Source organism: Onychostruthus taczanowskii, unplaced genomic scaffold (genome assembly GCF_017590055.1).
Source record: "Onychostruthus taczanowskii isolate IOZ18803 unplaced genomic scaffold, ASM1759005v1 scaffold18, whole genome shotgun sequence".
Taxonomy (NCBI): Eukaryota; Metazoa; Chordata; class Aves; order Passeriformes; family Passeridae; genus Onychostruthus; species Onychostruthus taczanowskii.
In genome coordinates, this window is record NW_024499017.1 from 228,200 (window position 1) to 246,238 (window position 18,039).

The window sequence follows — 18,039 nt, forward strand, 5'->3', positions numbered from 1 at the left end:
CTTACAAGGCAGCAGGAGGGGCTCTGGAACCCTCTGGGAGCTCCACACCTTTAGTGACTCCAGGAAAAGCAGACAGCAAACAGCCAGGCACATTAGCACTTCTCAGAACTATTTACCCATCCCTGCCCTGTAAAGGGAAGTAAGTGACTTTCTCTTGTCCCAAAGGCTTTAGCAGCTCTGATAAATAGTTCAGTTAAAAAACAGGGAAGCTGTTTTAGGAGGTGATTATTTATTGGTCAAATCTTCTGAAATACTAATTAATTTTTTCCCCTGTTGATGCAACCAACATCAAAACCAAAACCTTGTGTTTTACCGTCTCTTCCAGTTTCTGTAATAAACAGAGTTTTCTTCTTCAGAGTTCATAATTGAATCTGGTGTCTATATAAGAAACTATAAAATTCTCCTCCCACAGGCAAATCCAACAGGCATTCTCCTCCACAGTTTGGAAATAAAAGTCCAATATGTGTGAGAATGAGCTCTTACACTGAATCTGCAAAGTATATTTTGCAATATTTTCACCTTTTAGCTCAGAAAACACACACTGTCTGCTCAGAAGATTATCCACAGCTCTGACACTAAGCCAAGAGGTTCTTTAGAAGGGCAGGCAGTTATCAGCAATCAGAGGAGTGGTCCAGTCCTGCTAGGGATATTTGTTACAAATTAGAACTCTATGAATTCCAAGTTTTCCTACTTTTCCACAGTGTAACATCATTTGCAACTTATGACTTATGCTGACAAAATAACCAGAGCTCACTCAAGATGGGAAATGCAGCAAGTGCTGAAATATCTCAAATGCAATTCTGTACTGCTGTGTGAATTTTGTGGTCACAAACAGAAACTATCTGTAGCTAAAAAGGAAAAAAAGGCTTTAGTCATGGAAATACAGACCTGTACTATTGTGTGCACTCCCATCGCCGCTGGCAGAGGATCACTACAGGAAACTTCTGCACCTATGGGATAACAAAGTGCCCACAGGGGACCAAAAGCAAAATAAATGCTTCAACCACTCATCCAAGGGCCAAAAAAATCGCAGTACAAACACTTGGCCATTGCTGCAGAGAGAGCATAGAAGCTTTCAAATCTCTACTAGAACGAAAGATCTCAAAGATCTGCCACGAGGTACAGATTATTTCCCTTATTAATCCCATGCCTTCCACATCTGCCCTGTAAATTCAACAAGATGTCACAGCTAAAAACTGCTGCTGAGGGCAACAAGGCCCAGGCACTGTTTAATAAGAAAACAAACTTGAAGAAAAAATAAATAACAGAATGATTAATTATTATTGTCAAAGCTGGAAGGCTGGGCTTGGTTAGGGTTTTTTTGAAATTGCCTTAGAATACAACAGCTCATCCTAGAACACAGATATCCTGGTATTGTGGTAGGCAGTGTCATATTTACTAGAAACTACAGAGAGGTCAGGGATGCTGAAAAACTCCCAGACAGTAACAACACCTGATGGATTCCTTACACTTCACCATTTGTGAAGCTGGGACCAAACACCTTCCTGTAATTTACACAGCTGAATATTCACCTGCTGAATCAAACAACCCCCTCCAAAGGTGATTCATTCCTTCAACTAAACTTCAGTGACCTTTTGAGCTCCCCATGGTCCCACCTTCTGAGAGTCCCAGGCAGTGGCAGACACGGAGCTGCCTCCCCCTGCAGAAGGCACAGAACAGCCTCCAGGAGCACTGGCTGTTATTATCCCTCCCTGTTCCCTGCACTGGAGAGGAAATGAAAAAAAATTCAGCCTCTCTCAGGTAACAGAGTACAGAAAACTGACATTTAATCTATCCTGGGATGTTTTTTACTTTCCTAAAAGGAATGAACTCGGGGGAAACATCAGCAGATGTGAAGGGTTGAGTATTCTGTCCCTGTATCCTAATGCTTTGTGGTATAAAATATGAATGTTCAGTGGACAGAACAATTCATGCTGAAACATGCACAATATCAAGCCAAGGAGGAAGGAACAGTGAAGTTTGTTTCTGCTACAGCAGAGATTTAAAGTAGGTTAATACAGATGTCACCACCTGGTCTGACAAAGGCATTTGTATCTCAAAGAATTGAAACAAGACAATTAATTAAGATGAATCACCAGGTCACATCCTAGGTAAGAAGAGATAAAAAAGGGGGGAAAAAAACGGCTTTGGGAGAAATTGGTGCATTCCAGCAGGAAAACACCCCTCTGTAACAGATGCAGACACTAAAATCATGTTTATATCCAAACTGTAAGGGATTATGCAACAACTATTACTTAGTAATTGTCTTACTTTTCCTTGCACATAATGGATTGCTTTCAGTAGTGGTTATTTGTTATCCTCAGATGCTTTTTTACCACATCAACTGTGAGACAGCTAATTATTTTACCTACTTTTCGTCTATCTTTCCAGCCTCTCACTTCAGCTACCGTTTTGTTTTCAAGTTTTATTATGAATTTTGCCATCATTGGGACTTTCAACCAAGCACTAACAATGAAATAGTGGCATAATATTCCAAATTTTCACTTAAAATCACCATCTTGTTGACTGCAAAGACTGGAATGCTTTAACCAAATGAATTCAATAGCTTCAAAGAACAAAAAAAGTATTACTGCACTGGATTTCTAAGCTCTTGACCTGAGACTAATGGAAAATAATTACATCAATTCATTGAGTACCGAATATATATATATATATATATGGAATAATACCAAATGCTGAAAAATACTGGAAGCACAGAAAGCACTTTTTTTATTGTGTCCCCTGTGAAGTTTACTGCTTCATTTCACAGGTGCTGCTTCTCAGGTCATTTGTTTTCCAGGGGCATGGGTGAGCCTGTGGTGCACAGGAAGCCAGTTCCACCAGGAATGGCCAGAGGTGGGAGCAGCTGGGCTGGGAGGCCAGCTGGGCTGCCTGGAAGTGCCCTCAGTCCCCTGGCACTGCCCCAGGAGCTGTGGCACCCACACCATCCCCAGGACAGGGGCCAGGAGCAGGCAGGGCAGCAGCAAAGCACTGCCCCTTGCCTCCCCCAGCCCCAGCCCTGATTCCTGCTCTCTCTGCTCTCCAAGACCACTAAGAGAGACTCTGGGCAGCTTCTCAGGGGATTGGGGACCCTCCTGTGGCACAGCACTCAGTAAAACTGAACCCAGGGCTGGCCTGATAATTCTCCTCTTCTATAAATGTATGGTGCTAACAATAAATCACTGTGCACATGGGGACAGGCCAGAGTACAAACATTTGAGGCACGAGGTCTTCTGTAAGCCCCAGCCCTAGCACAATCTAATCTCACAATCATCAATTTGGCTCAGTTTACAGCAAATTTTAAGGTTTTTTAGGTTTAATTAGAACACCTTCTGCCTGAAGTTTTTCTGATGACTCAAAGAGCCTAGAAGCAGTTGAAACATATGGTACTACAGCAGTGGCAGAATAATAAAGCAGGCAGACTTCCACAGAAGTCTGTGGAATAATTTACATCATCTTTTTGCCACTAGAACGTTTAAAGAATGATTATCCTTTATGAAATCCATGGAGCTTCTGTTAAAGGAGCAGCATCAAGACCCCAACCTGGCAGCTGCCTGTACTGTAAAATTACTCAGGAGGATCTCTATAAAGAGCAGTCTGGAAGCAAATGAGCAGCAATAATATTAAAATATCTCCTCCTTAAAAAAAAGAAAAAAAAAACCCGTAGCAGCACTGTTCAGGTAGAAAGTACCATTATTAAATATAGAATCCACTAAACAAAAATTGAACATGTTACTTCTATATGTACATACAGTGAATGGACAGCAAAGCCAATTATTCATCAAGAGATGTATTTTTCAGATCTATGACAAGGAATTTATAAGCATGAAGGAAAATGTAGTTTGCAAACTGATTAGGTCAAATGAAAATATTTACATAACTTTACAAAAAGGAGACTATATAATATTAAAACATTACTGCCCACATGTTCTTTATATATGCACCCAGTGCCTTGGCAATAATTTAGTGATACAAGATTTCTGTATCCCATGAATTGCTGTGTAATGTTCTACATGAAAGAGTAACATGTCTAATTTTACTCTGAAGACAAATGATTTGTCATGCAGAAACGTTCATTAGATTTAACCATTACTAAAAAACAGGGTAATAAATCATGATTTTGCATCAAATGAAGAAGCAGCACCTTTCCTAGCTTGGTTGTTCAGTCATAATCATGATAAATGGACATCCTGGGACAGGTGAATTTTAACAAGCATTCAATACCTTTAGATTAATTAGATTTTTGTTTTCTAGTTTCTGTTCTCCCTTTATGAATGAGAGACTGGAGTTGAAAGCAACATTGAACAAGCAAGTGTTCATTGTTGCATTAAAAAGCTGTCACGAGGAGTCCTTCAGTAGTTTCTCTAGTTCTGATCATTCCACACTTCCTCACAGAAAAAGAGAACATGCTGAAAGAAGCCTACATTTCAACTTAGCATTTCAACCATAAGTAGCAAAATATCATTCAGAAACATACATATGGATGCTTTCACTCTGAAAAAACTAAATTCTGGCGCACTGTGGACATAAAGGCAAGTAAACATCCTTTCCCTATTCAACACTGTAGAGTCTCCTGGTACTTGCTGCATCACTGAATCTTTGTGGGATGGGAAAAAACAGGAACAGTAGGAAAAAAAACAAAAAAAAACAAAACAACAACAACAACAAAAAAAAACTAACCAAACAAACCAACCTACAGATGAAATATCTCAACATTTAGTCCAATTTCTTACAGTGATGGAGTGTACAGGACAATAAATCCCCAACCAGTCAGTGAGCAAGCCCATCCTGGCATATTTGGCTACCCAGAGGTTTTTTCCAGGAGCTGAGGGCTGGAATTCAGCAGGTGTGACTGCAAGTATGATGACATGAAAGCCTGAAGAGACATGATTGGGGATTTAATTTAAATGTGCTAATAAGTAACCACCATTATCTCCCAAATGAGGTGTTCACAAGAGTGCACTGGAAGGAATAAAAGCAGAACCAAAACAAACAAAAAAGCCCCACTGAGCTTTCTTTAAAAAGTTACATCTGCCCAGCCTGGAGAAAATGTGGAAAGAGCCCAGCATCAATATGGGAATTGAATTATTTGTTTAGACTGAGCTTCGCTGAGGAAAATGGAATCTTACACTTCTATCTGTCAGGGCAGGATGAGCTGAGTCAAACTGCTGCCTTTGCTGACAAAATGTTCTGTGCATTGGTAGCAAGGAAGAAAAAACTAATACCATGCCAACAAATGTTCTGATTTGAAATCACCAGTCACAGGAAAGACTATCTTGGAATTTTAATTATCCAAGAGCAGAGGTTGTCCTGTTCCATACTATAGTGTATGTTCAGCGCTATATCCTGGACAAATGTGAACAGAGCTAATTTAGGACTGTGCCAAAGGAACAGACAACAAAATCCCTTAGGCACTGCTGAAGATTAACGTGGTCAGCAGAGTCAGAAAATGTCCTGAACAGAAATGAAATGGAAGAGAAGGAGAAATAGATAAGTTTTTAAAGAACACTGATGAGGAACGTGTTGCCCTGGATCCCAAGGAAAAACCCCACTAAGCTTCACTTGTAATGAGAATGTTTTTAATCACTTAAACAGGTAAATAATCACCAGCTAATCCAGAACATTGGCTAGAGAAAAACATGCTGGAAGCAGGCCAGATGCTGAAGTTCCTGGAAAGCACTGCATAGCTTTTATTGCACATACAATATAAATATTAAATGAAGAAAGAAGAGAGCAGGTCAGACACCATTTGCAGAATTTCCTTTTGAAATTAATTTCATACATGGATTTCAAGGGTTTTACAAAAAAATGCCTAATTTCAATTTGAATGAAAAAATAATTAATATATACAGTGTACATAGAAAAAGGCTGATTGCTGTAGGAAAATTCACCCAAAAACCCTGGCTCTGGAGACCTCCATGATCTACAATCACACTGCTGTTGTACTTGGATGTTCCCTTTTTCCACATACACTACGTGATCCACACTGGATAGCTAAAAATCCAGAATACCAACCCTAACAAAGAAGAACAGTCCTTGATTTAAGGATCTTAACTCCTTTCTTACAAAGGTCAAGGAAATAAAGAATTTAAAGAGTAAATCCCTATGAAATCTGCCCTACTTCCAAACTTGTGTTTTGTTTTCAATTATACTGATTTTATGATATTCTGTTATTTACAATATCAAGAAGGCTCAGAAATGCCATTTTCAGGATTTCATCATTTCTTAAACTGTTCTATTTTCAGCATCTATATAACACACTGATTTTTTAAAGTTTTGGAACCCCAGAAAACTTGAATAAAGCAATACCTCTGCCACTCCAACTAACATCTGAGAACTTCAAGTAATACATCTGATGCCATCCAGGAGAAAAAACATCCACCAGATATGACATTCCTGATGCTAATGTTAAACAAGATAAAATGCTGTAACTTGACAAAGACAAATGAAAACCAAAGTATGCCCTCCAAGGCAGCAAACGAAAAGGCAAAAGTCTCCTGCAATTGACCTTAACAAAGTTACAGTGCTGGTGTATTAAACCAGACAAATCTATCTGAATAGAGTTTCATGGTTCAGAGTCACATGTGCAAAAGTCATGAAAATAAGAGTTATTCCCACAATTGTTTAACATGGTTCAGTGGCTTCCTCACACTGAGGGCATCTCTTCCTCTCCTTCAGCCAGTGCTGTATCAGCTGTACCCACACGTGTGGGAGCAGTGATAAGCAATTATGGAGACTTTACAGGGAAAACTATTAAATGAGAATTGTGACTGCAGTTCAGCAAAGTAATATGGCTTTGCTAATTAACAGTACAACAGGCTTAGAGATTTCTTTTGAAAGGAAGGCTGAGAAATTAAGCACATGCTGTTGTCATTGTAGTATTTAACACTGCTCTTGGTCTTAACCAAGGACATGCAAGTTTATTTCATCTGTGTTAATTACTATAAAGCTAAAAAAACCAACCTGAGACCCTGCAGTTATGCAAGATAGTCTATATTATAAATAGGACATTTACATCAGCCCACATATTTTATGGCCCTTTTCTAACCCCAATTATCTATAACATACTAGTTTGAGAAAATATCAGGACCAAGGACATTGCACTGTTGCTTAATGATCAGAAATTATGAAAAATTTCCTTAATTATTAAATTTTAGGGTACACATTTACTACAGAGTTCTCCTATATAATAAAGGCTTGAGCTTTTCTCCTCCAATTCCCTTCTGTCCATAAATTAAACCATTTCAGCCAAACAATGACTCTTTAAATCCTAACAGCAACTTGACTGGGACTTTCACTAAAACTATAGGATATGTGCAGGCCAACATGTGGAGTGAAAAGAGAACCAAGAATAAACATTTCTACCCTAATATCTCCCAAAGATCCTCTTAATTTTTCACCTATGGACTTTACACTCACACTGACACAGACTTGAAAGAACATGAGTCACAAAAACCTGCAGCTTCCAACATCCCAAAGCTGAACCAAGCTTTTGAGACACCTCAGTACAATAAGGCTAAGAAAAAGGCAGCAGCAAAACATAAAGAATCTCATGCACTTGTCAACTAATGTAGCGTTAAAGTTGTATATTTATTCACCCACAGGAACTGTAGGGATGGGAAATTTGCTAATCTCAATTAGGCCAATGTGAACCTGGCAGCACAGATATTTGTGATTTACATCAAGGCAAGTGCTATCAATAAGTGATAAAGGATTTATTACTGGGATGTTCAGATAATTCCCCAAATACCAACTAATAAAAATATATCTATTCATGAGTCTTCCATTAGCAGTGTTTCTCTGTACTTTAAATGCACTAGATCAAAAGCCTTCTCTTCAAACCTTTCCTGAGTAAATGCTTTCTTTCCCTCCATCACAAGAATAGATTGAAAAAAAAAAAAAAACACCTGAAAGAACTAGACAAAGTTTCCAGGGCCCAAGTATGCAAGTACAAAAACAAACAAAAAAACAGACAAAAAAAATCTACCTCACTGTTGTATTTACTCTACAGTTTCTCTGCAGAGAAATTCTGTGTACACTCAATAGAGAGTGGTTATAAACTAGAAAACAAACAAGCAGCCCAAACCCAATGTGTTCATTTCAAAGATCTATATTCAAGTGTCTTATCTTGACACACTGTCAGAGCTGGCAGCATTTTGAGTACTTTGTGCTCAGGTTTGCTTTGGTGCCCCATCCCTGCAGACACAGGGGCACACATCCCGCCCTGGGAGTGCTCAGCTCCTTTGGGGAATTCAGTGACACGTGGATGCCTCTTCAGAATCCTGAGTCTGCCGACTACAAGCCAGAAAAATTGATTACTTTGATCACAAAAGGTGCATTTGCATGAATGAATTTTTGACTGTAGCAAAAACTGTTAAGTCAGGATCCACGAAGCAGAGCAAAGAAATGGATTTGTCACCACAGCTTCAATTAATGGTTTCAGTTCCCAGGGGCAAATCAATGTCCACCAGCTCCGACTTTCTCACCAAACACAGGCAGGCAACATCATCTATAGCATTTAAATTACAGATCCTGGAAAATCTGGGGAGCAAGACTTAACAAGAACATTCCATTTTACCTCAGCACAACTTATAAATTATACTCTGCTCTTCTGCTCTGTCCTGCAAAGGCTTTGGCTAGAAGGGTAGAATAATTCAGTATTGCTGAATGCAGAAATAAGCTCTGGGTAATTATTATCTTCAATCATGTTTATGAGCTCCAAAAAAAAAATACACCAGCTTCTGTTTTGATGTGAACAAATGTCTACTAAACATTTTCAGTCCAGTAAAATTAGGATACATATGGCCTAAAAAAAGGTTTGAATGAAAGAACCCAGGGGCTGCCTGTAGAACCTACAGTGATGGCCAGTTGTTTTCAAGAGCTTGTCAAGTAAAAAGTACCAGAGAACAAGAGGAAATAAGGCACAAACTCACACATCACATTTTATTTCCACATTAGGAACAGAAGAGCAGTGATATAACAAAGGCCAGAGGAAGCTTTAGGGAAAAATATTAAGAAGTAGATGTGGTGTCATATAATGTAATTGAGCAACTTGTTCCTTGGTAGTAGCAGTTGGAGTGAGTCATCCTACTACAGCCTTTTCTGCATAACAACTCATTTGTGTGCTGTAACAAAGTGCCCCAGGAACCAGGAAATTATGAAAGACTGATTTCTCTTTGGCAGTTAACTGTAAAAACACCCAAAGACCTCACATAAATTTTTTGGAAAGAGTAATGGAGCTCAGCACAGAGGAGCAGGTAGTGAACATCCTGAAGGACACACCTCAGAACTCTGGAGCTTCCCTGATGGGGGAATGCACAATTTCCAGTGGTGCAGCTCTCAATCTGAACATGCTTCCAAACACTTGGAAAAATTGCTCGCCATACCAACATGGGAGAAAAGCAGCTCAGCTTTCTCAGGCGTGCATTGAACATAAGCATCTCCTCACTGGGTGATCCAAGCAGCCAGGGCCACTTTCTTCAAGCAGAGCTGGCACCCAGTGGGTGTGCCTGCTCCTCAAGGGCACAGCCTGCACGGAGCCCTGCAGGGTGGCTTTGCTGGCTTTGGAAAATCCGTGTTTCCTGAGTAACCTGCAGTGGCAGCTGATCATGCCCATGCACAACAAACAGCAGTTACCCAAGTGCCTAACTGGTGTTTTTGCTGCTACTTTTGTACGTGTTTCCTCTCTTCTGTTTTCACTCACTGCTGTCTATAGTGTCTGCTCTGTGTACTGCACATAATTTTATTTTACTAATTCCTCTCAGATATGCCCTGGGCTGTTGTCATACTGTGCACTCCCTTTTCTTCTGGGCTGTGCTAGTTCTGTTCCTTTGATGACACAGTGGCACCCAGGATTCACTGCTGAGGTGGATTTCACTGCTCTCTGCCTTTCCAATCAAAGCCCCTTCTCACAGCACCTCACTTCAAGCCTCTCTAACAGAGCACTCCAAACACTCCAAACGTGACTATAAAGACACAATACAATTCTGAAAAAAAAAACTTATTTGTGCTAGAAAGGCTCACAGGGTACAGGCAGAATTCCTGTAATTCATGGATGATCTCCTTTGGCTTCTCCATGATAATCAACCCCTTTTTACTTGTTGAAAACAATGAACTCCTGAAGAGCTGAAAAAAGACTGATAACAAGAAGCTGCTTTGGTACATAACAGTGTCACTACTCAGGCCCTGAGTCTGCAAACTTGACATGACTCCTGCAAAGACCACAGGACTGGAACATTTATTAAATGTACTTTGAGACTGCTTGTGAAATAAATAAGGAATTAGTAGCAGAATTGTCTTTTGATCTATGCACATTAAACAAATAAAAGCCATTGAAATATTTGCCTCCATTACTCAGTGCTTAAATTTGGTTTATAATGTTAGTTGAGATTTGAGCACAAGCTTAATTATCCTGTTACATCAGAATTCTAAGGAACTATTTTTAATTGTATTAGGAATCACCCGTTAGTCTGAGGCAGTGTGCATGGTGTTAAGTTTATACAACTGAAGGAAAAGGTGTTCCTAGTTCCTTATACAATAAGAAAAAAGACAGCTGATTAAAAAAACACATATAAAAGTCCAAGAAAATAATATAAAATTTCATAATTATTGTATCATATTAAAGTCTCCTTAAAAAGGGATAAAATTATCTCTTTGGAGGTTTTTATGAAAAACATAAAAACATTTTCCTCCTACATAGCCATCAGTAGTGACTGTTCCAATAACTTGTTTCTCAGTCTCTATAGCAAGCATTTTCTAATTAATGAGAAATATATTACCACCAGGATGAAAGCTGCCATTTATCTACAGGTGAAATATGTTAAATAAGAAGTGCTCACAAGAAGTTGAAGTTGCATCTTCATAGAGTTTAAATGATGTGGAAATGCACTTTAAGGAAAACCTAAACCAAGGCTTTAGAAAAATTATCCATTCCATCAAATAAAATTTATTAAAACAGTTATTAAACTGTTACATTTGCAAACTTGATCACATATTTTTTAACACAACATGAAATGTTTGCTCCCCAGCAACCTGCACTCTGCTAAATACTCAGAAATGTGCTCAGAAAGCAAGAGAATAGCACAAATGGAATAAAGTTGTTAATGACAGAGAAGAGCCAACATGTCACTGGTGCAAATAAAGGCCCCAATAAGAATGTGTGCATACCCACAGGAGCACACACACACAGCCTCAGGTGGCACGTGAAGGTGTGCTGTCTCCTGAATACAAACACGTGTCTGTGTCATCACCAGAAACCACTTTGGCAGCAGTGTTGGTACTGCTAATAAATCAAAGCAAGTCAAGGCCAGATGAGATAATCTTACAGGAGCCTTGTGATCTCAAAAAAAGGTTGAAAATATCTTTGAATGTCAGGTTTTTGTATTTAAAACTGAATTGGGGGTTGTTTTGCTGCTAGTTTTGTCTCCCTCTGCCTCTCTCCATTTCTGGAGTAGACAGAGCAAGCTGAAATGGCAAAAATGCTTTTACACTGTCATAAAACGAAATATATTCAGGTTGGACTTCAAAGGAGAAAAACAAAAAAAAAAAAAAAAAAAAAAAAAAAAAAAACCAGTAGCCTGACAAACCAGCAAGTGTGGAAAACACCACTTTGAGAGAACTCCCAAACTCATAATGCCATTATTACCAGACACAATAGCCCCTGTTCTAAGATGTACAACACCTGCTCTATGGCACATAAAATGAATTTCCTGCAATATCCACCACATTTCTCATTGTGAGATCTTATTACAGCTCGTGGAAGAGTTCTGTTGAACTATTTCAATTTTGTATTATAGCAATCAAAACACAGTAAAAATGAGAGGCTACAGTCTATGGCAGGAACATACAAATAGTCTGACAAAAATCTCCATAAATCATCTGCTCCATCTCCTGTGCTATTGAAAATCAAGAATACCCAAGACAAACCCTGACAGATGTTTTCTTAATAGTTCCTTAAGAAAAACACTCTAAGGATGCCCGACCACACACCCAGGTGCCTGTTTCTCCTGCTCCACTCTTTTTAGAGTGGCAAAGTTTGGGGTTTTCAAATACCTGTGTTGTAGCTTCTTTCCTATAATTAAAGCTTATTACTTCTTATTCTAGCCTCAGAGAATACAGAAACAAAGAAATCAGTCCTCTTTGTAGCATCTTTTACAGATTAGATATTTGTTACTGTGGTTTTCTTCAGCCTTTTTTTCCTAGAGCAAAATAATCTAATTTCCTCGACCTTCCCTCAGAGGTTAGATCTGCTGAACTTCTCATTTCTATTTTTTTCCTTCCATATTTCTCTCATTTTTGTATGTCTGTCTTAAAGAGTGAAACTGAGGATTGCATCCATGTCCCAGCTGAAGGCTGAAAAATCCCAAGAAAAGCAATGTTCCTCCCTCATGTTAGATGCAAAATTCCATTTAAGATATCCCAAAATAAAATTAGCTCATTTTTTTCTCCATTTTATTAACAGCACTGCATTTTTTCCACATATCCCCCCCATTCAGTTTACAATATGCTACAACCATCAGATCTGGTTTTGCTGACCAGCTGTCAGGCCAAATATTCTCTATTATCTGAGAGTTCCCTTTGTTGCACTCGCCTGCCTGATGCTTGAGCCCAGTTCTCCGTTTTGAGATCATGTTGAGCTCAGTAGTATAAACAAAATTGCTGATGACAGAAGACAATTTAATAGGTTTTGTGATTTTTTGGGGGGGAAGGTGATCCAAAAAAATATTAGCAGAGACAACAGCATTTCAAACTGATTAGGGAAAAACAAATGGCCGATCAGGGTGGAAAAGACACAAGGGGAAACTGCATCAACAGGTCTGTCAGCAGAACATGGGTTGAGATGCAGGAGATATTAAACAAGCTTCTATTTGGTGTAGATCAAAGCAGAATAAGGAAAAAAACTTCATGGAGTCCCCCAGCCTGCTGAACAGTGGGGACCAAGTGTGGATCTCAACAAAAGGGGCAGGCACAGCACTGGTGAGGAAATGGCAGATCTGAACAAGGAGAAGGTCTCTGAGCACATGAAATGAGATTGTTGTTGTGTGCAAAGTCTGGTCACTGGACATACAGGAAAAGAAAAAAGGGATTGAGTGTGAAGAGTCACAGGAGCTGATCTAGCACAGAGACAGCCCAGGAATGCATCCCAGCTGTGCAGAGGGTGCTGCCCATCCCTCCTCAGGGAGCACACTGAGCAGCTCCCCAGGGATGAGCAGCTCCCCAGACACAGCCTGTGCCAATCAGGGATATGGCAATTACAAGTTAAATCCATCCCCACTCACTTTTTGCCTTCATCTGTGTGCTTACAGCAAGACTGATGCTGTAAAAGGCACCTGCGCTTAGATTAGCAACTCTTGTACTGAAAGAAGAACCTCCACATTATTATCTGAGATTCCTTCCAAAGATGACAAAGACATGCTTTTGACCTGTAAGGTTTGCTGAGAGTCACTCTGCAGAGCACCAGCTCTCCATAAACAGGCTTTTCATTGCAGCTATACTGCAGGACAACTGGAGAAGAGAATATGGAAACAACCAGGGGCTCTTAAGGGCACTGCAACTGTTATGTAAAAGAAAAACTGTAAATGGATTTCCTTGCTGCAGCACATTTTTAGAGGCAGGGATGTGTACTGAGGTAGAAAACTATTTGTCTCTGCCTGCAAGAGCTCTGTATTATTTTTCTCCTCTATGCCAGGGTGGTGATCCCTTGGATACAGACTTAAAGAAAGCACTTTCTATAGAAACAGACTGTGTGAGTCTAGAAAATTCTTAGTGTGTTACTCATATTATTGATTTCATAAAATACAAAGAGAAATTGATTATTGTTTAGAAAGACTCTCAAAGCTCATTTATCAAAAGTGCATGCATATAAAGGTGCCTCTCTAAAGACACATGCATACTCATACACTGCATGTAATTTTTAAATTAGTCTTACATTTTCTATGTAGTCTTACATTTTCTATGTTTCAGCTTAATTTCTTGACACAGGTATTACAACTGAAAAGAAAAACATGTTCTTTTGCACAATAATTTATATCAAGTAAATTACAAGAATTTACATTTTGGCAAGCAAAAATCCTGTCAAAATCTCTACCATCACTTAAAGTCACATGCAAAGAATTTTTCTCCTTTTTGCAGAATTTGATTGATTTAGTTTAATCATCATTATATGATAAGCCCTGATTAGGTCTTGGCAATGCCCACGATCTATCTTTAGCCCAAGCCATTGTTCCAGCTCTTTGTAAAAGGAAACTCTCTAAAAGCTTATCTAAATGCACTTCAGTACACAAATAAAATAGAACTTCATCTCAGACAGCCACTGTCTTGAGGTCAGATGTCGTGCACCCTAGCACAAAGTTAATATAGCACAAGAAATAGATATCACTGTTAAGGTGCAGCCAATTTCCCTGTGCTCTGCCATCCTGCTGGGCAGGCAAGGCAGCAGGATTGGTGGAGCTGGTGTTTTATGGAAGATCTCAAAGGAACTGCTGCCTTGAGACACAGGGCTCAAATAGTGAGAGCTCAAGGTTGCATTTTTGCCTCTGGGACAGAGAAGGGTGAACATCAACTGTTTTTCATCATCAAGTGCAGTGTAATAATGATACCAGGCCCTTTCTCAGACTCTTCTATTCACTGGAATTTGGTCTAAATTAAATGTTTCTGGTAGCAGACATGCTCCAGCAGCATACTGAAAAGACAACCTATGGATGGGAGCCTGAGCAGTCCTCCCTCCCCAGTGCCTGGCACATGATGTTGCTGTTCTATCCAAATTCTGTCCTACTTAATTATGTTTTGATTTCCAAACGTTTTCTCCACTGCTCCCTCACTGGACACTGCTCTGCTCCCCATCTCAGAAGGCTCTGTAATGTCACTGCATTTCTGGGCAGACCTTGTATTCCTTCCAGAATCAGCCACTCAAAAAGTTACTCACACACTGGGCTGCAGTAAAACTAAGAACTACAGAAATGTGAAATACCAATATTCTGTAGGATTATGAGCTTGGAAGGGGAGTCGGGAAAACCAAAAATCAAAATTCCCAATCAGGCACAAATGAGTGGCATATCATAGACTAAATAAACTGAGATTAAACACAGACACTGAATCTGCACAATCTGCATGCACCTGTATCTCAGCACAGGATTGCCAAGTTTCTTTTGCTCATTGCACAGAAGAGTTAAATAGTCCCTTAAGAAGTAAATTTGATGCATTAAATTTGGTTATAGTAAAAGGATTAATCTGTGGAACCCCTGCTGATCATTAAATCCAATTTTTCACCGCAGATACAAATCTATGAAAGAATTAGTTTTCCAAAGCAAATGTGATTTTTCATAAGAAAAATCCCTGCCTAGTGAGGACAGAGTACATGTTTCTAGACATCACAAAGTTCTCAGATCACTTTGATCAAAGCAGGTCAATAATTGACTCTAACCAGCACTCCTTTGACTTGCTAGGTATTCTTCCTGCATCTAAGTGAATCTCGAGGTAAATGCTTTTTTTCCTTCATGTGAAAAAAACCCTCACCCCAAGATCACAGCAAATCTCTTCCATTCAGATGATGACACAACAGGAAAAAAACAACCCCAAACCCCTTCCCAGGTGAAGGAAAAGCCTCATAACTCCCAGGCAGCAAGGTTTGAGCTGGGTGAGCAGCAAGCAGGGCTGGAGCTGTGATGGGAGTAGGCACAGAGGACAGGGGCTGCTCACACCAAGCAGCCCCACTCAGCTGGCACCAAAGGAGCCCAGCCCTGGCAGAGGGAAGGGAAATGCAGCTCCTCACTGCAAGGGAAATTTCAGCTCAGCAACAGCCAGTCCTGCTCCCTCTGTCCTCCACTGCCTGGCACTTCACTATGTGATCTGCCATGATATTAAAAATCAGAGGAAGGGCTAATTTCACAAAGGCAACTGGTAAATTTAGCTAGCTTCTGTTAACATGCCACATGCTCGCAGAGATTGAAAATATGGTGATGGCAGGTGGAAATAACTACAGCAAAGAGTAAATAAACCCAGCAGCAGGCACAGTCCTCCCTCTTGACTTCACCTCCAAAATCTGCATCTACAAGGAGGAAGATAAGGCAAAAATGCACCAGTTTTAGCAAAACTTAATGATTAAAAATATTGAAAATTATGCAGCAAAAATTATTACAATTAAGCAATTTATTGTTTTGCTTCTTTAGTTTAACTTGGCTGTGGAAGGAGAGTAACTACTTTGATATATTTTTCTTTCTTTCCTGCCAAGGCCAACTCTACATGATAGAACTTCCCTTTAAAAATTAGGGGATAACTTCAACCGTAATAACTGGTAAGATAAATGTAGGGGGAAAAAAAAAAAAAAAAATGTGTTTGTCCTGGCTGAGTCATGCTTTTAGCATATCTGATGTGTGAATTCATCTCAAGAGTGAATTAACTCCAGGGTCTGACAAGGCCATGTTAGCACAGATTCCAAATGCATTTAGCACACATGCAAGTAGGAGATGTCCATTCCACTTTTCTCCCATTTATACAAAAAGTTACTGTAACTGTACAGACAAATAATCCTATTAATTAGCAGAACAGCCAAACAAGGGAGGAATGCAAACAGCAGCTCATCAGAGCTGTACTCAGGCACCTTTTCTCTGCCTGCAATGTCTCTTACCTTCAGAGCACCTGTGAAGCAGCTCAAGGGGAAGCCAGGCTCCAAGGGGTGCAGCTCATTCCCTTCATAAATCCAGCTGACATTTGGGAGGACAGAATGACAGTTTCAGTCAGTTTTTGTGCCTGTCTGGTGGCTTGCACTCTCCCTGGGGCCCTGGCCCAGGCAGCTCTGACAGAGGGCTCTCTGTCTTGCCTGGCAGTGGGAGAAGTGGGAGCCTCTCTGCTCCAAACACAGAGGAATCCTTGCAGGGCCACACTGGACACCAGCCCCTGCCATCAGCTGGAACACATCTGGACTAGGGCTGCAGCCCTGCCTGCAGGTCTGAATGAAAAATGTCATTTTGCCTTCTTGCAGAGAATGTCTGACAGCCCAGTGAGAGCCAGAAGCACAGAGATCAGCAAAGGAAAACGTGTGAGGGTCTGTGCTGTAACTCCTGCTCTGTATGTATAACAAGGGGGGATCTAAAAATTATGAGATGTGCATGAGATAGATGAGAAGATGGGAGCTAACATCTGGCACTTATCTAATTAGCAACTGGATGTGGCTGCTGTTTCAGAGATCTATAGCTCAAAATCCCTTTTTATTGGTGCAAGAAATGCCTGCATGTACATTAGGGGAAGCAGTCATACCATGAAAAATTTTGGAAAAACTGGTACTTTTCTGCTGAAAGCATCTGCACTGTAAGTAAAGGAATCATATATTTGTTTAACTAGCTTGGTAAGAAGGTAATATATAACATCCCCAAGATCATCATGAGAAAATTTAGCATTTCTTGAGTTTCAGATGGCTTTTAGAGCATAAGGGACAGACACTGGGCACCCCTGCATGTAGCACTGCATCCTGCCAGCTGCCATAGCTAGGGGTCCAGGGCAGACCCTGATCCAGCACACAGACCAGGGGCAGGTGGAAGGGCTGTGTGCTGCAAGGATCCTTCACATAAAGCACTCCAGTCAAAATTGTTGCTATCATGTCCAGGGAAAGACTTAAGGGTATTATAAAAGAAAAAGCCATTTTAATGCTGTGCTTTGAAGGTTCGAATATACTATGGAGGATTGGAGATCTCTGAAGCAGATCAAGGCCTGTTATTCAAGTATAAGAAGAGAGTATTTGACCAAGCAGACCAACGTGCCAAATCTTACCTGCACAGTGACATCCACCCTGACCCAGCACCAAACCCAATGTCATCACTGAAAAGAACCCTCAAATCCAACAATTTAGTGTAGAAAACTTTGGACTCAGCTGCACTTTTGTGTTTTCCTGTAATGATATCCCTGCAGACACTGGCACATTGCAGCACACACTGCACGAGCATTAGGCAGAAAGTTTCTGCCTTTGCCAAGGCTCTCAGAGGAAAAACAAGGTGGTAAATCTAAGTGTTAGCATGGGAGTCTGTTCTCTTTAATTAGTTAAACAAA